This window comes from Sturnus vulgaris, chromosome Z (assembly GCF_052056855.1).
Source record: "Sturnus vulgaris isolate bStuVul1 chromosome Z, bStuVul1.hap1, whole genome shotgun sequence".
In the NCBI taxonomy this organism is placed as follows: Eukaryota; Metazoa; Chordata; class Aves; order Passeriformes; family Sturnidae; genus Sturnus; species Sturnus vulgaris.
Window position 1 is genome coordinate 38,458,401 of NC_142283.1, and position 19,744 is coordinate 38,478,144.

Sequence of the window (19,744 nt, forward strand, 5' to 3'; positions counted from 1 at the left end):
CTTGGATTATAATTCTGCTAGATTTGCACCATTAGATCTAAAATTTTCTAAGCCATGAACAGATTTATTAAAATTTTGTAAAAAATATTATTGTTTGAGGAACAAAATTAGGGGAACTATATGCTGATCTGAAAACAGAAATTACTCCTAACAGACAAATTGCTTCACATTTATATTTGGGGTAACTTTACTTCAGTGCAGTGACTTGAGGGTGTGATGTGGAAGGGACTGGGGAGGAGGAAAAAAATTGCATGAGAATGAAGATAGGAAGAGAATGACAAAGGGGGCACTGCAACTGGCAGAGGGGTATTGGACAGGGCTTTAAGCAGAAAATACAGTAGGAGTGATCACAAGTACCAATAGGAATAGGGATAGAAGATCTGTAGGGTTTAGACCATTCACCTTCTGGAGCCAACAGTTGGAGTTTTCATTCCTATACTCCTTTCTATTCATCCACAACTCAAACCAAACTGAAAGAGTTTTTTCTAATTTGCCTTCATTAATTAAAAGATGAAGCACGTGCAGAGGATTTAGTATTTAATTGAATTAATAGTAATAGCCAGGAGTGAAAATGGCCCTACCTTGCTATTTCTAACCCAGGCTTGAGCCTCTGTGCTTTGAACTCGCTAATCTTCCAGCCCTAGATTGCCATGTCCCCCACCTTTGATCCTTGACCTTATTGTAAAGTGCAAAATTGGATTAAGAGCAATTATTTCTGTAAGACGGATGCAATAATAGCTTTTAATTTTTTTTTTTTTTGCAATGAACAGAAAATTACATGCAGAATTTACTGTAGAACAGTACTGAAATTTCCTTCGCTTAGAAACTAGGGAAAGTCAGGATTAATTCTTTCATTGTGTCAATGTTTTTGAGTTTTTGTAAGAGAAAAGGTGTGTATGAAGAAAGACATATGCTTTTGTTAGACCTACTCAATATAGGTGAGAAAATTTGGTCGTAGAAGCCTCTTTCAAGTCTGCAATACAACATTAATTTCCAATTAAATACAATTTGAAAATAATCATTTGGCACTTTCATTACATAAAATCAGTTAGACTATCTGAGGAAAAACTTCTGTGAGTGAGAGGGAGTGTTGACAGGATTGGAAATGCGATATGGTAATTTATTCCAATGGGATGTTATGCTGTGGGTGCTCTTTTTGTTTACAGAGGATGAAAATTGAATTATAATTTATACTTCTAAGATACAATAATGTAGTAGATTTCTAAAAGACCTTATGTTTCCTAGCTTTTGATTCTTAATTTTCAGACTTGCACTTGGCCTCTGTTAAACCTCATGAGATTTGCATGGGCTCAAGTCTTTTGCAGGTCCTGGTCTATCTGGATGACATCCTGTCCTTCAGGTGGGTCAACTCAAATACACCACTCAGCTTGGTGTCACTTGCAGACTTGCTAAGGGTTCACTTAATCCTGATGTGTATGTTGTTGATGAAGACATTAAAGAACACTGGTCCCAGCTCGGGACACCACTTGTGGCTGATATCCATCATGACATGGAGCCATTGACCATCACCCTCTGAATGTCACCATGGGTAGATGCTGTAAACATTAAAGAACCCAGCTGACACTAAACAGAGAAAGAAGAAATTTAATTTTCAAATAAAAGATAGGTGATTCTTCTTCTTCTTCTTGCCTGCTGAAACTCAGGAAATAACTGATCAGATTAGCATATTCACGGTAGTGGTAAGAGCACTGGTGATTATATCTGTAATTTCTAGTTAGTGCATTTTGGCTTACTAAGAGGAAGTTCCAATACATTATTCTTTTTTTCTTTTTGATAAGATTAGTGAACCTCATATATGAGTGAGGCTATTTGCACATTTTTTTATATAGTTCTCTGAAGGCAAAGGCTATCTTGTTTTGAGGCAGATACACTTGATACTTCAACCTGTGTTTTTAAAACTTGTGTCAATATCCTTTGTGATTTAACTACGCCTTACATTCCCTCATTCTACATTCGCCTTCAGTCACGATAAGGAAAAAAATTTGTTGCTACATATTTAAATGAATTTATTTCTGTCATAATTTCTCTGAAAAGGTCTTTGTTGATATCACCACTTTTGTTCAGTATTCTAAACAAGTATTGTCAACCTCAACATCAGGTTGAGGGAGGTGATTCTCCCCTTACTCTGCCACTGTGAGTCTCATTTGGTTTACTACATCCAGCTCTGGACTCCCTCCAGCAGTCTTGTGTCTTTCATGAAGAAAGACATCAACGTGCTGGAAGGAGTCCAGAGAAGGGCCACAAAAATGATCTAATGACTGGAGCTCCTATTTTATGATGACAGGCTGAGGGAGCTGGGGTTGTTCAGTCTGGGGAAGAGAAGTCCCCAGGGACACCTCATTTGTCTTTCCAGTGCTTGAAGGGGACTTATAAAAGGAGGGCGGACAACTTTATACATGGGCAGATAATGATACGATCAGGAGAAGGGGTTTTACACCACAAGAGGAGAGATTTAGATTAGATATTGGACGGAAGTTTGTCACTCAGAGGTTGGTGAGGCACTAGAACTTGTTGTCCAGAGCAACTGTGCGTGCATCATCCCTGGAAGTGTTCAGGGCCAGATTGGATAAGATTTTGAGCAACCTAGTCTAGTGAAAGGTGTCCCTGCCCATGGCAGAAATTTAAAACTAGAAGCTCTTTAAGGTCCTTTCCAACTCAAACCGTTGTATGATTCTATGATTGCCTAATTTTACTTTTTATGGGATTTGGTATGTATAGTTGTAATAATAGTAACAGCTCTTTGTAGTCACACATCCAAGCAGATAAATGTCATAAATGCATTAGGTGGGTTTCAAGCAGCTCTCAAATTTTATTTCAACCTGATCATAATAAAAAATTGTGTAAGAAAGAGTTTCTCTTAATATAAGGTGTCATCATTGTTATGAAATAGATATACTGGCCATCTTGACAGAGTAGTTACTTGCTTAATATTCATCCTATTTAAAAAAATATAATGTTATCCTACAGAAATAGCCTCAGCTATGTACAGTTCTGTTCTTATTCCTTCAGGGTATTATAACCTTTTATAGTAAGAGACAAGAGAACAGTAAAATGGATTATTGCCCTTTGTTTCAATTTTTTCTCTTCTTTCCCAGTTCTTTTACGTCTTATGTACTCTATTCGAAGCACAACTCAAGCCAATCAACAATTTAATTAAAGCTAGAGAAACTAATTTATGAATTATTTAGATTAGTCAATTGAATTGGTAAAATCTGAGGTCCTTAATATTTTTTCTGAATTGTTTTCACCCAGAATTCTCCAAATATATAAATCCCGTCTATTTTCTGTACAACATTGCACCTCCCTATTTGTTCTCTTTTGGAGTTTTTCCTTCTGCTTTGTTTGATTTGAAAATCTATAGTAAAGATGGAACTGCTTTCTATATATTTGATTATTCTGTGGCATAATATTGTGTGAAAACAGTGACATAATGTAAAAGAAGGCATAGTGCGTATAAATTAGGCATTCCTCAATGAGTTAAATCACCAAGCTAGACATACTTCAGTGATTTGTAAGAAAATCATTATTACTGAAGAACAAATCAGGGAATATGCAGGTCTTATACTGCCTGGGAAAAATTTAGTTTGAAATCTATTACTTAAATAGGAGGGTAATACCACATTTTTCAAAACATAAGCCTTCAAATCTCCATTAAAACTATTAATATTTTCAGCCATGAAAAGACATGAGGCAGTATAAAATGGGTTTCAGATTATTATGGTCTAGCTGAAAGACTTTTTACTAATCAACCACACTTCCCAATTCAGAAGTTCAACAGCAAATTATCTTGTTAAGGATGTTTTATAATACTGAAAGGATAAAGAATCACTGTTCAATCATAGATCTGTTACTATGAAGCATGTAACTCGCTAGGCTTGGATTTTTTTGTTGTTAATATAAGAGTGATTCTCAGTGATGGTATAAGAACACAGTCAGGTTAATTAATGTTATATTTTCATACCATCCAGTCAGAAAGCACAAGCATGCCTGTGGAAAACTATAATAGCAATATAATTAGGATTTTTTCTAAGGGAAACATTGTAACAGACATCCTGCCATGCTTATGTTATTTTAATTGGATGTTTAGCTCAAGGGTGTTCATAATTTATCATAAACTTTAATGGCAATACAATCAGCTGGAAGGAAGCCATACTTATCTCCTTGATTGCACCATAAGAAATGAAATGCTAATTTGAACATCCTTGTTTTAATATTCTTTTACTGACATGGCAAGAAGTGAAGACTTGGTTGACAAGGAAGTCATGCTGTTCAGTGTCTCAGCTGGGTAATGACTTGATGTAGTACAAGTGTAAGAAAAATTGAATAAAAATCCAGATTAAATCTGGCCTGTCATGCAGAAATCTGACCAGAGTGCAGACTGATGAAAGCTTTTATGTCAAGAGGATGGTGAAGTATTACAGGAAGTCTTACTGTACTGATTTTGCCTTTTCTTTCTTTGGAAGAACTTAGACATCTTGGGTCCTCTAGTTCAGTCATTAGTTCCCCAGTGGTAACTTCTGAAAAACTACTTTTAGGTCTACCAGCCACCAGAACCAGATTCCAGTCATTCCCAAATTTTGAAGTTGTTATAAATTTTATGGTTAACCTTCCTATAAGAAAGATGGAGTATTTAATTAGTGGGGATAGATTAGAGAGCCTTGGCCCATATTAGGTAGATCTGCTGGCACTTCTGCTTTCTTACTTAACATGAGAGCTTAAAATTTGACTTGGCAGTGCATTTAAGTGTTCTCAAGATGTGTTTACCTAAAAAGAGAATAGTTCATTTTCACCAATCTATGTTTATTGTTTTGTTGTCCAAAACAGGATTTTTGTTGAAAATCCTGTTTTAAGAATGTTAATGTGATGTGATATGTGATGGGATACATTTTTTTACCAAATATATTTCCCTTGGAAAAGTTATTAACATTGCATTCTGTAGGCTTGATCTTTGTGATGAGCTTGTGCTGACACCTTCAAATGAGTCATTATGAGCTATCAAATTGCTTTTACCCTGAATCAGTTGGGATTCTTATTGCTGTTGTTCATTCTAATATCATCTTGTATGTTTAATCCTTTTAAATTCATGCTAAATTCTGAGCTTCAATAATTTAAAAATTCAATAATTTTGTTCTCCCTTAAGTACTTTTTCGCACACATTTTCTGTTTCTCCATTTTGCATTGGCTGACTTTTGTCCTAGTAAAAAAATATATGTCTGATTTACGTTAATTATTTAGAAATTATTCATGTTTTATTGTTACTGCATGACTGTTATGTTTTCTTCATAAAGTTAATATTCCTAGCACTAAAAATATCTCACTGGAGGCAATCCTTAGTTCTAGCTATTTCAGAGGCTTTGCTCCCAATACCCTACTCAGTCATCTTCTTCTGGCTGGGAAGGGTAGACCCACCACCCAGCAGACAAGCCCTGTAGGTGTACAAAGGCACACCCCTGTATGAGCAAAGAGGGGAACATGGAGGGAATTGGCTGATACAGCTGCCAAGCTACTCTCTGTGATTTTTGAAAAGTCATGGCAGTCAGATGCCATCTCTAAACTGGAGAGAGATGAGTTAGATGGGTAGACTGATGGGTAAGAATTTAGTTCAGTAGTGACATCTAAAGAGTGGTGGTCAACAGCTCAGGGTCCTGATGGAGAGAGGTGACAAGTGGTGTCCCTCAGGTGTTTGTACTGGGGCCTGTGCTATTTAATGTCTTCATCAATGTCACTGACATCAGGATGAAGTAAGCAAGTTTGCAGATAACACCAAGCTGAGTGGTGGAGTTGACACATCCAAAGATGGGATTCTATCCAGAGGGACCTGGACAAGGTTGAGAAGTCAGCCCATGGGAATCTCATGAGATTTAACAAGACCAAGTGCAAGGTGCTGCACCTGGGTCAGAGCAACCTCTGGTATCAGCACAGACTGTGGGATGAGCAGATGCAGAGCTGCCCTGTGAGAAGGACTTGGGGGTGCTGGTGGATGAGAGGCTGGACATGACCCAGCCATGGGCACTCCCAGCCCAGAAAGCCAAACGTGTCCTGGGCTGCATCCAAAGCCGTGTGGGCAGCAGGGGAGGGAGGGGATTCTGCCCCTCTGCTCTGCTCCGGTGAGACCCCAGCTGGAACCCTGCACCCAGCTCTGGGGTCCCCAAAAAGACAACACAGACCTTTTGGATCAAGTCCAGAGGAGAGCCATGAAGATGATCCAGAGTAATGGAGCGTGTTTCCTAATGAGACTGAGAAAGCTGGGGTTGTTCAGCCTGCAGAAAAAAAGGCTTCAGGGAGACTTTAGAGCAACCTCCCAGTACCTGAAGGGAGCCCACAAGAAAGCTGGAGAGGTACTTTTTACCAGGGCATGGAGTATGAGGAGAAGGGAGAATGGCTTTGAAACTGAAGGATGACCAATTTAGATTAGATATAAGAAAGAATTTTTTTATGGTGAGGGTGATGGAGCACTGCAATAGATTGCCCATCGTGTTGGGAGATTCCCCATCCCTGTGAATATTCAATGTCACTGTGGATGAGGCACCGTGCAACCTGTTCTGCTTGAACATAGCCCTGGTCATTGCAGTGGGGGTTGGACTGGATGGCTTTTAAAGCTCCCTTGCAATTCAACCTATTCTATAATTCTATAATTCCCTCTTACCTCTTGTAGATAAAAAGGTAGGGCACCCAGGAGGGGCATTTCTCACTGGATCATGGCTTTAATGATCCAAGATTACCACTCATCAGTATTTCCTGCTATATGCAACCCCTTGTCATAGCTCCAAGTCTCCCAGACCACTTCCACATAAATATAAATATAAATATAAATATAAATATAAATATAAATATAAATATAAATATAAATATAAATATAAATATAAATATAAATATAAATATAAATATAAATATAAATATAAATATGAAGTAATGGCTGAGTGTTTAAACGTGCTTGTGTAATCTATTTCAGAGAATCACACAGAATCAATCAGGTTGGAAAAGATCTTTGAGATCACCAAGTCCAACTTGTGACTTAACAGCACCTTGTCAACTAGACCATGGCATCCAGTGCCACATCCAGTCTTTCCTTAAACAACCTCCAGCAGCCCATTCCAATGTCTAATTACCCTTTCTATTAAGATCATCTTCCTGATATCGAGCCTAAACTTCCCCTGGCGAAGCTTAAGACTGAGTCCTCTTGTCCTGTTGCTGGTTGCCTGGGCGAGAGGCTGACTCTCACCTGGCCACTGCCTCCTTTCAGAATTGTGGAGAGTGATAAGGTTCATCCTGAGCCTCCTTTTTTCCATGGTAAACACCCTCAGCCATTCCTCACAGGACTTGTGTTCTAGGCCCTTCCTTCACCAGCCTTGTTACCCTGTTTGACTTTCTGTCCTAGCTAATATGAAATCATACTTTTTTTCCCCGTTTGGATGCTGTCTTTCAGTAATTTTGTGCTCCAGCACGTCCATATCTTAACACCTAATCTACCCAACAGCTTTTATAAAAAGCTAGATTTTGATGACAGTTTGAATAAATATGCAGATTTCAAAGCAAATCAAATAAGTTTAAGGTTCTTAGAGCTCTAAACAGAAAGTTGGTGCTCTGCTACAAGTGTTGATCTTATGAGATTGCTTGTTTTTCTCTTAATGTGTACTTCCTTTTAAGTTCTAGATAGGCACTAGTCCTAATCTTTTTCCCTTTTTTGTCTGCTGATTTCAATTACCCTTTATCTCCTTTGATACCTCAGATTTTGTCAGCATATTGGAATTATTACCAGAAAATATGAAGTGAAACAACTTGGCCTGAGCTCGAAGCAAGGAAACTAGTCAGCTATTTAAGGTATCCAAAAGGCTTCCAGGTAGCTTTAGGTCTCCAAATTGCTTCCCCTACAAGAATGTTTATATTGTCTGTTTTCTTAGACAGTTTTAGAAACATATAATACCTCTGTCTCACATTCTTGGCTCCATCCTTAGACCAGTACTGCTGAAAGGTGGCACTGAGTTTTTATCTGATGTTGCCACGATGCATGGAATTTAAAATGGATGCTGCAGATTGAATTCCTTCTCTCCATCTTTAAATTATAGTCCAGTATTACTCCTATGCTAGGCTTCTATGTTTTCCAGTTATGCATATCTCTTGATAATGCTTATCCTTTCTTTATTTTGTGTGGAAAAATCTACCCAAGTAAGGCCAATGGACTAAGGAACTAAAATACATAAACTAATAGTGAAATATTGCTAATTATGAATAAACAAAGGCATTCAGGGCCAGGTGTTTTCCTACACTCTTTTTATTGTAGACGTTTACACATTAATGTAAACAAAATGTATAATGTATGCAGATGGTTAATTTGTTTGATTGATGAAGTATTTAAACAGAATTCATGGTATTACTTCATGGAAATTATGGATGCTGGTTTTTTATACATTATTTCAGCATTATCTGATAGTGCTGGAATATAAATCTGTACTTAATTGGCTATGCAAGCATTTGCTGAATTTTTCTTTGAATAATTAAAGGATTCAAAAGCTTGTTTAAAGGATAAACCCGGCAGTTTTCTGAAGTGTGTTTGCAGTGGAATGATAACTTCTTGAGATTAAAAGAAAAAAGAAAATTGTGGCTGGTAAACAGTAGTGAGGAAAATAGGCTGCATGCCTGTGCCTCAAAAGAAATAAAATTTTGCATGCATAATTATGGGTTGTGTTGAAATATATTGGGAGTTATGGGATTTTTTTTCAACCAATCTCATTTTTTCATGACTTCTTGACATTTTAAACAGTTTTTCTCATTTCAGCACTTGAGGGAATTTTTATTAGTAATATGATTTACTATTAGGAGCTACAATTATTTCACACATGAAAATACTTCCTTTGAGATCTGCCTGTACTGAGGAGAAAATATCTTTAGAAATATCAGGCAAGTGACGGTGAAGGCAAGTGCAACATTCTGTTGTTTCTGCTCTGCAGATCTGTTCAGATGAGAGATCTGAAAAATTCTGTATTGAGAAACTCACCAAACTCCTTCCTGTTTATTCCAGACTGCCGGGGATGGTGTCTCCTGGTGTTTCCACCTGGGATCACTTCTACTCTGGATAGGGGTCCTTGGCCCCTTTTGGGCTGATCTTCTGTTTAATTTTAGAAAATTTGCCATTTTCATTAACCTAGTGGTTTTTTATTATGGTCCCCTGTAGCTATATCCCCCTAGCCTGTTATGGCTATGTGAGCATTCCTGATATGGCTTAATTTCCCAGTGGGATGAGGTGGGTGTAGGTAAGACTTATGTTGCAGTGTTGGTAGGAGTACACCATCAGTATTCACTTGCTGCCATAAGCACAGTTTCTGACAAAGCCAGCCCTATATGCAGCAGTACCCTGCCTTGTTGTCTTTACTGTTCAGAAGTATTTTGTTATCAAAGAAGAGATCTGCTGGTGCACTGCGTTCTTCTGTATGCTACAAGATATATTTCCTGATCAAGAAGTTCCTTCCAGTTTATCTGACCTTTCCAACTTCTGCCTGGTCATGTAAGTTAATTGGTTCTCACCACTCCCCAGGACAGGTTGGAATCCATCTGTTTCCTCTTGTCATGCTTTCTGCTTTGACTTTTTGAAATTACTCTGTCTTACTAACTTCTATTCTCCACCTTCATGGGCTATTCAGACAACATTAGCAAACTGTTACTTCTCCTCAGGCAGTACTTTAACAGCTCTACTTTGCCCAAGAAAGAAGCACTGAGTATTCTCGTTTTCCATTTGTCTGGTAGCTGTGCATCCAGTCTTGTTGGCTAAAAAGAAATACTATGTTCTCCACAAGATGTTATACTGCACCGTTTATGGCATTACCTGTGTGATACTAACAAATCAGCCAGCTTTTTAAATTGCATGAAAGTTCAGCTAGAGAAATTACTGCTGGTGTCATTTTGTTTAACTGGATGTGTGCAATACAGTTGCTTGAGACCATGTGTTTCATCTTCAGGTGTGTTGTACTGATCTTGTAGGGCTCCCAGTGCATAATTTTGGGCATATATAGAACATGTAGAGCTAAGAAAGGTACATGAGTAAATGGAAGGGGATCAAATAAACACAGGAGAATTATTATTTTTTTAATATGTCTAACTGCTTTCCACAAGCCTACAGAAAAGTAAGACACTCCCAAAGAAAAGAGGTAGGTGAAAAATTTAATTGTAAAATAATGGGAAAAAGGATAAATGAACAGAGAAAGTAGCATCTCTTTAAGGCTGAGTTACTCAAAATAATTTTGAATTCTGCACACATGCTGTATAATATAGATCATATTATACGAATTTAAAAATAAGCTGAATTGTCAGTGTTTCCAGTCTCCCAAAGTTTATATTTTTGTGAAAAACTTTTGGAGAAGGTCAGGTCCAGGTTCCCTAATATTTATTCTACAGTAGACATTGCTACCACTCAGTTCCTCATCAAGTTATGTTTTGTAATATAAGTTTACTAATTAATATGGAATTTTAAGACTGTGAAGTAATATAAATTAGACAAGTCACAGAGATCATCTGGTCCAGTTCGTTGGTCTTCAAGCAGGATCTGTTTCAAGACTGGAAATCAAAGTTCCATTAGGTTGCACTGGATTAACGTTATTTAAAAGGTTCCAAACCCTCATGTTTCTGCAAACAGAAGTGTTAGAGGGTGGCAGACAGATGTGATAGAGTGCCTATCACTGAGCAAAAGTAGCTTATATTAAGATGCTCTTTATAAATAACTGAGATATTATCTCAAAGGGAGAACTTTTTGGTACACTGTTTGCTTAGATAAATCCTCGACTTAAAATAAAGATTATTCTATTATTTCTTTTAGTATTTATCAAAAGTTCTGTTTCCAAATAACTGTGGACTTTTGGAAGGATAGAGTTGTTTGATTTTGTTGTCTTGTATCAAAATGGATTTTATGGAAACTTGGGTAAAACTGAAGGCAAAAAGCAATAAAAACAGCTTGAGAAAAATATTTACTTTCATTTTAGCCCCAAATTTTAGTCTCAAACAGTAGTATTATTAAAGACGCCTAAAACAGTGGAAAAAAACTTTTGTGTCCTAATAATTTACTTCACTGATGGATTGTAGCTCATAGTATTTCCCTTTTGTAGACTATAATCATAAATATACTGTGAATAGTAAACTCAAATGATTGTTTTCAGTTAGAATTTTTCATTTAGAGAGAAATGTGACCAACTTGTGAAGCAGAGAAGTACTGCAGTTTAGCTCAGTACTTAGATTTCAGTATTTGTAGCCCTGAAGCTTGATTTTTTTAATATTTTTTTTCAGAAGAATTAAAAATTAAAATGGCTTTTTCTCAAAGTTTTCTTCAACATTTGAATTGGTGAGTTACTTCAAAAGAAAAGATTCTTAGGACTCAGTTAAGAAGTCCTTTTAAGCTCCAGATGAGCAAAGTAAGATGCACGTTTTCTGTAGTGGATAACAGTTTTAGTAAGGCACAGGCATGCAAATTCTTCAGGAAGATTGATTCTTGTAAGGGAAGTCATAAATACCAGGAAACCTTTTGTGTCAGACTGTTGTGGTTTGCAGGATGCTCATCTCCCACTAGGAAGAATTATGCCTTGTAAAATATCACTACAGTATGAGGATTTTTCACGAGACAGGATTCTCATACTTTTTATAGCTAGTGTTGTTATTGGGGCAGGGGCATGCAGAGGGCTGCTTTCTCCTGCTGCACGAAATTGTCTTCTCCCAGTGTTTTAAGATTACACACTCAGAGTACTTAAAGCATGAAGGCTGTAGAAACATTTTTTTTTTTTTATATTGCACTGCAGAAGAAAACCTCCCAATTCTTCATTCAGCAGAAGAGGTTTCCTGCATTGAGCATGACAGGAGTGCAGATGGTGTGCTGAGCATCTGAACTGGTATCAGCTGGTGTGATAGGAGGGAAGTCATCACATGAAGCAGGCAGCACAGCCTCAGGCCATTACAGGATGTTAATTCTATGGCTTCAGCTTTACTTGGTTAGTGTGAAATGGACAAAGATTCTCAAACATGTACGAGGAGATTGGTCTCAACAAGTGAAAAACAGATAAGATGCATTACCACTGTTTTTTTAGGAATGGCTCTAGCCAAGTGTGAATGAAATACTTTTTAGGCATCTTAATACAATCATAAACCAACCTTCTCTTCTGTAATACTGTGAAGAGTGCTGAGTATGTCTGTGCTAAAAAGTCTTCATTACACTCGCTGTCAGTATTTGGATGTTTTCTTTAGAAGTGTGGGGGTTTTTGTAGGAGAGAAGTCTTTGGGGATAAGCTAAATGTAAACATATGAGTTCTACTGAGTAGGAGTGAAAAGGACATGATCTTTGTTGGTGTAACAAAAGGGAAATTTCTCAGTAAAATTCCTTCTGGGGTGACCCTGTAAAACGGGGTGTGTTGCTAGTTCAACTGTAATACTACCCACAAGATACCCGAAAAAAGCAAAATTTCCAGTTTCTATATAATTTATTTATGTGGAATCAGCAGTTGTGGTGTTTATACACTTCAGAGAATAATTACAGTATTAAAATATTTGGTCAGATACACAAATGCATGAGTCCATGTTTTAGAAAAGTTTATCATTAAACAAATACACTGCTTTATGTCACAACATATAGAAACAATTCAGAAACTATGATTAGTCATCAAATCACGTTTTCATCTTATTTTTCTTAACCCAGAGGGTAAAGCTTGATATTTCTATCTAAATATATGACCTTAAAGACTTTTTCTATATTTTTCTGTGGTGTACATTGAAGGCTAATATTTGACAAATTTTTTTTGCCTCTATATGGCCTAATGTGTCACATAGCCACAAAGGGGCAGATTATGAAATAAAAGTACTTACACACTTTGCATGTGTTATATAATAGAGTTATTTGAAAGTTTCACTTAATTTAATAAATAATTCCATAGACACACTAAAACTTTAATAATTTTACTAACACAAAAATTTGTTTTTTAATGTCATGGTTAAATAATCATTGTAAACTGACTTCAGGACTATGCTTAAGGGTAAGAGACTAGCAAAATAACTTTGTTCTTCTTCTGCTTCCTAAAGTTAATGATTAAGCATTTTTCTTAACTGTGTATTAAAAAAGTATATGTTTTGTAGGAAGAAATATTGGTAAATGCTCTGGTGTATGAGCATTCAGAAAGTTTTAGTGTCTTGCACTGAAGATATGTTGGTGTAAAAGACTATGTGTTACTTTTGTGGTCAAATTTTACAATGTTTTTAATATATAGTATGAATTCTGTAAATAAAGCATGTACATAAAAGGCTACTGCTTCTTATAGAATGTGCTTGATGCAGGTAATAGCTAACTAGTAGACAATAAAGTAATGTTTATTATTTTAACAATAGAGTATTTTAGTGACTTGATACAAATGCAGAAAGAATTAATTATTGATATTTTTATATTTGTGAAATGCCACTTCTTAATCAATTCTTTGTCTGTCTCATACTGTATGAGATATGCCAGGGAAAGGTATTTGGTTGTAAGGAATCTGTAGCACCCTTTGTGGCAGGGCGGGAACCTTGACACAATCCATTTTGGAACTATGGCCCCGAGGTCATGGGAGATTTGGCTTCAAGGAGGGTGGATTGCTCCTTTGCTTGACATGTGGGAGCCAGAGAACAATTTTAGCATGTGGAAAAGTTTTTAGCATTAAGCTGTTACCTAAGGAAGCACACATGCCCCACCAAGATATTCAAAAGACATGAAGAACATGTGTGCCGTGAGTGCGTGTCACTGGATGTGATAGCAGCAATGCTGCTGTGTGGTAAATCACCTTCTGTAATGAGGCAAACAATGGCAAAACTGCAGATGGTTCTACGTGCTGGACTGCAGGGGTATGTATTAGTTTAATGCTGTGGAGAGCACGTTCAGCTCCCACGACTCATGGTGCAAACATGTAGCTGGTCCTAGTGCACTTGTTGGTGTCCCTGATAATGAGAACCTGCTTTTCTCTGCTGAGCTCTCTCAGTGACTGAGTATGTAGGAGCAGCCATAAGTCTAAACATCACTGAGTTACATGAAGCTTAAGCTGTGATAGGAAAATTAGTTATACCTTCTCTGTGATCACTCATCCTTTATCATGCAGAACAGAAAATGAGTCAGATCCCTGGCATAATCAAAACTGCTGAGTCAGCCATTTCCATTTCACATCCTAGTGGAAGGCTTGGAAGTGCGTTGTTCATTGTAACTGGAACTGTTATTACCAGTTTCTTAACCTGTCATCCCTTCCACATTATCCTGGTGCTTCTCTTCTGAAGGCTGGTTTGTGCCAAAGAAAGGGGTTAGTGACACCAGACAGTCCAAACCTGAGGAGGCCAAAAGACTGTCAGCCTACCATCCTTAGATCTGCTGACCACTGAAATGCAGCCTTTTACACAATTGTTTCACTTAGATAATGCCCAGGGTCATTTAAGACATTTTTCTGCATTTTTCTGCATGCTGCTGTCCTTGCGTACCAGTGCCGTTTAATTTGTCTATTTACAAACTAAATTAGAAAAGTCCTGACAAGTCTCTTTTGCATTGATTTGGTCCAATGCATTTGATAAAAATGCAGATTCAGAATTGTGTGAAGCTGTTTGTTGCATCTTTCCGAAATATTGTGACTGATGCAAGTTTTGCAAAACATTAAGTTTTGTGTCCCTTTTCTGTAGGGGATTCACATTGACTTTTCATAATCTTTTAGTGTCTTACTGTCTCTAATATTCTTATTTTTAATTTGTATTTCAATTATTTCCAGTTTAAAAAATCAGCTTTCCTAAGACACTTAGTCACCTCCCTCTTGCAACCATGGGTATTGCATTGTATGTGTTTTATTACAATGACTTAATTTCCACAACTTCTTAATTTCCAAATTCTCTGGCTCTTATGGGTTGTCTTCTCATTTAATCACAATGTCCTTGACTGTGTGTCATGAGCAGTGTTCAAGATTTTGTGCCAGTGTCACTGGGTATGATACTGTTCCTAAGAAGCTTCTGTAATGACTTCCCTCCAAACTTCCTTATGACTTCCTTACTTGTACATAGCTTGTTATTGCTTCTCTATTATCAAGTTCATATGCATTTCATAATTTCAGTCTTAATCCTTATCTTCTCCAGGCTGATAGTATTTCTCAGAGCACCAAAACTGACTTGCTCAAATCTGCCTTCTTTTCCAGAAACTTAGATTACCTGTGGCTTAGTGTTGCATTTTATTCTAGTACATATTATTGAGACCATCTTAATGTGCCTATAGTCATCTGAATTTTTTTTTAAGCACTCAACTTCCTGCTATTCAGCAGAACAGTACTATCTCAAGCACAGTAGATTTACATGTATACTTCATATGGATGAAATGTCTCTTGAACTCACTGAAAGTAGTGAATAAATCTTCATCTTTAGAAGAGGTAAACTCTAAACGGCAGAGGGAAGAAAGACCAGGAATAATTCCTGTTCATCTTATTTCTATATTAATAAAAAGTCCAGTTTAGATAAAATGGTCAACAGTTTAGCACTACTGTGGATTTAAGAACAGCTCGAGTGAATGGAGGATTAAGTTTTATGTCTTCTCTGTTAAATATGAGGAATTGTTCTTAATGCTCAAAGGAAAATTGTGTAAATTTAAAAAGCACCATATACATCCACTCTTTTAATATGTGATAGTCTTGCAATAATAAAGTTGGTTGGTTTGGGCTTCTGTGTATCTGTAATAAGAACTTCCTTTTTTTATTACATCAGTAAATCACAGCGATTACAATAATTTCAGAGCTTGCAATGCAAATTACTTTGTGCTTGTGTGTTAGCTATTGTATTTTTCTGTCACGATAATAAAACATTGCCTTTATTCTGATTTCATTTCTTATAATTTTCTAAATTCCTGCTTGCAGTTCAGAGTTCCTTAGAGCATGATTAGATCATTAGAATTTCTTGCCAACTTCTAGTTTCAGCTGGCAAGGAAAAAGGCAAGCAGAAGTCCATGCCAACTCTTACATTAGTTGTGCTGTAAGAATCATTCAGAAGACAGCAAACTATTCAGAAAAGTTGCAGTCCCGCAATATGAAAAGATAAAATGCTGGGCCTCCAAGTATTATACTGAATTCAAGACAAATTCTCCCATTCACTGCTTTCAGTGAATGTAAATTGGTTGTATCATGTCAAACTAAATGTCCACTTGGCAAAATATTCTCTCTCTTTAGTAACTGGTAGGAGAAGCTGAGGCAGGGGTACAGGACAATAAGGAAATATTGTGACATATCTTCAGCTGGGGCTCCAGGAGTTCTAGACAGCAAGTACATCTTGAATCTAGATATCTAGATTCAAGATAGATGATTGGAGTTTCTCACTAAGCTGTTGCCTCACTCTTTAAAGTAATCCAAAATTTTACTCTCAGCAGCTTGCTGTGCCAGTAAGATCTGTGCTTGGGCTAGATGATTATTTCCTTTTCTGCTTTGAGCGCATCCTTGTAAGTGTCACAGTTCTTTATGTGAGAAGAGGTGATATAATTCCTATCAATTTTTCTTATGGTGCTCACTGACTCTATTGATCTCAGGGTTGGCTTTCTTTGGATTACTCCCTTTTGCCCTGGTTATCTGTTTATTTAATGATCCAGATGTGTAATTGTTGGGTAGCATTGGTTAGTACCTTTGTACCCACATGATGATTGATGACAAGCTCAACATGACCTGGCCGTGTGCACTCACAGCCCAGAAAACTAATGGGATCCTGGGCTGCATCCAAAGCCGTGTGGGCAGCAGGGGAGGGAGGGGATTCTGCCCCTCTGCTCTGCTCTGGTGAGACCCCAGCTGGAACCCTGCATCCAGCTCTGGGGTCCCTGCACAGGAAGGACCTGTTGGAACAAGTCCAGAAGAGGACACAAGGTGCAAAGACAGGCTGAGAAAATTGGGGCTGCTCACTCTAGAGAAGAGAAAGTTGCATGGAGACTTTATAGCAGCTTTCCACTATCTGGAGGTCTAGAGGGAAGCCAGAGAGCAACTTTTCAGGGATTGTTTTGATAGAAAAAGGAGTAATGGGTACAAACTGAAAGAGGAAAAACTTGGTCTAAATGTTAGGAAGAAATTCTTTCCTGTGAGACACTGGAACATGTTGTCTGGGGAGGTTGTGGATGTCCCAACCCTGACAGTGCTAAAGGCTGAATTGGATAATGCTTTGGGCAACCTAGCATGGTCTAGTGGAAGGTGTCCCTGCCCACAGCAGAGGTGTTGGAACTAGATGATATTTAAGGTCCCTACCAACCCTTAACATTCCGTGATTCTGTGTTATGAGTTTCAGATGGGATGATACTGACAAGTTGCCTGGTCACAGTCTTCAAGATGCTGGTGTACTATGGACACAACCATGCTTCTGATTCACTCTAGACTTGTTCTCATGCCATTATCTTTTCCTTTCATCACTGCTCAACCTCCATATGACACCTAGACAGAATTGCATACTGTGTGGACTAGGTTCCCTTTTCCAAGTCCTAACAGCTCACACAGTCTGACATTGTTTTCCTCACATGTACTTTGCATCTATCTACACAGAATTTAATCTGGCTTTTTTTTACCTTGCCATTCAAAATCATGAAAACTTTTGCAGGACCGTTTACTCTTACCATGCTGAATAATTTTAATTTATAGTCAACAAATCTTGCCACTTCCCAAACCCACTTCCTTTGCCAGATAATTTATGACTGCATTTTTCAATTCAGAATGGCACACGAATCCAGTTTCCAGGAAATGTAATCATCCTTCCCTTTACCTCCTGGGCTTGACCACCTTGCTTAGAAATTTCAAAGCAATGTTAGGATCAAATTGAATTGCTTTCATTTAGATGTTAATAAGCTGAATTGTAAAAAGACACTTTTTTCTTGCAACATTGAAAACAAATTTCTGCACCAAGATTAAAACAGGCTATCTTCAGGAAGTGCTTTCAGTGTCATGTTTGTTCTGTTTTCTCCAAATTGGATCTATTAAAAGTTTTCAGTAACATAACTGAAAATGTATTAGTACCGTTTTGCATATGTGTGATAGTACTGCATTACTGAGTTGATTGAATTTTTTTTCATTGCTACTTTTAATCTTTTGTTGATTATCAAAAGCAAAATCATTATTATAATGGAGTATATATTCTCTCCATGATTTCAGTGGAGCATATCAAATTATTCCAGGCATCTGAAATTGGAATGTGCAAAAAATGCAGTATTTACGTTAACAGAATATTTCTGTTAAGTATTTCTGTTAAGTAAGTGCTGCTAATGAATCTTCTGTAAAGCAGATTTTGTAATAAGTCAAGGGTTGCAGAAGAAATTGCACAGTAGGAGGACAGAATTTAGCTTTGCAGCAATAATATGTCATCTGTTGCAATTTTTTTTGATAAAATGCATTTTACTACTTTACATAAAACTTCCATGTACTTAACTATGAAAAAAATCGTGTACTTTAAATGTAATGTGTAAAGGTGTTAATGGTTGTAAATGTGTAAAGTTACTGGTTATTTAATTTATACTCAAATAGCATTCTTCATTAGACAACTTAGAAAAGAAAGACATCCAAACCACCTCCCCTTCTTTCCTTTGTTTTCAACATTACACATTTTCTTTCCTTTAAGGGGACTTTATGATGAAATTCTAGATGCAAAAATCACGCCTTCAGCTTTTTGCAGAAAAAGTGGACAATCCAAAAGCATAGTCACCTTGCAGAGCTTATAGCATACCATTTTAAGTAAAACAGACCAGGAAGGAAGTGTAACTTATAACTGGAGAGCTGGAAATCTAGCCAGATCAGCTGCTCTTTTTTCATTATTCAAAATGTAAATTGTAGAGTGAGAAGAGAAAATTGTTTTTCCAAAGAGCAAATATCATCACCCAGCTCTTTCCTAGAAACAGTTTTCCCTTTCAATCTCTAATGCATCTGTCCTGCCAGAGACCACCTCTAGTCGTCAGGGAAACCATATTTAATTTTTTCCAGCATTGCTAGTTAAAACACTAACAGGCCTGATGATATTGGTTCCTGTTCCCTGTGATTATAAGGAAATCACCCAAACCCTCATGTTAAAATCCTGTAGTCCCTGGTTCATCTCATCTCATGTAACAACCAAAACGTCTAGTTTTCAAGACAGGATAAATGTTCTCAGACAGCTTTAGGTAGGAATTCTGTGAATAAAGGCTGTAGGAATCATGTTGTAATTTTGTATGTTTTTTCACATTCATTTTCACTTACATAACAGAGGTACCTGTTTTATTAGAGGCAAATTTAACATAGCTTAAGGTATTCTCAGAATTTATCTATTGCTTTTCTATATGTTATGTAACTAACCTCAACAGTTTTAATCTGAGTAGTAGTAGCAACCATGTTTGCTCAAGCAGAAATGTTTGGGATCTGAATGAGATGGGAGGGGCACTCTAAAAATTTATATTAAAGTTCTGTTTTTCTAAATGTGACAATGTTTGTATCTTGTACATATTAATGAATTTTACTTAGATTTCATCATTCTTAGCTTTGTTAGGTGTTATTTTACATTTATTGCCCTATTCTTCATATTACTTCCGGTAGCAAAACTTCTGTTCTTGAAAGAATTGAAGCAAGTGAGTTTAATGTTTTGTGTCTTATATAGTACACAATCAGAACTTACCTCTCTTGATTTTGTCAGTGTATAAAAGATAAACTTCAATACCCATCTCAGAATCTGATTACAGTTTAAATTTACAATGCATTCTTGAACAACTTTTTCTATCTAACTAGCACAT

General features: G+C 37.0%; 1 protein-coding gene across 1 annotated transcript in view; it reads left to right on the forward strand.

Moving 5' to 3' along the window:
• The window catches only part of CHSY3 (chondroitin sulfate synthase 3), a 144,525-nt gene that overhangs the window by 119,631 nt on the left and 5,150 nt on the right, over positions 1 to 19,744 (forward strand). The window lies entirely within an intron of this gene.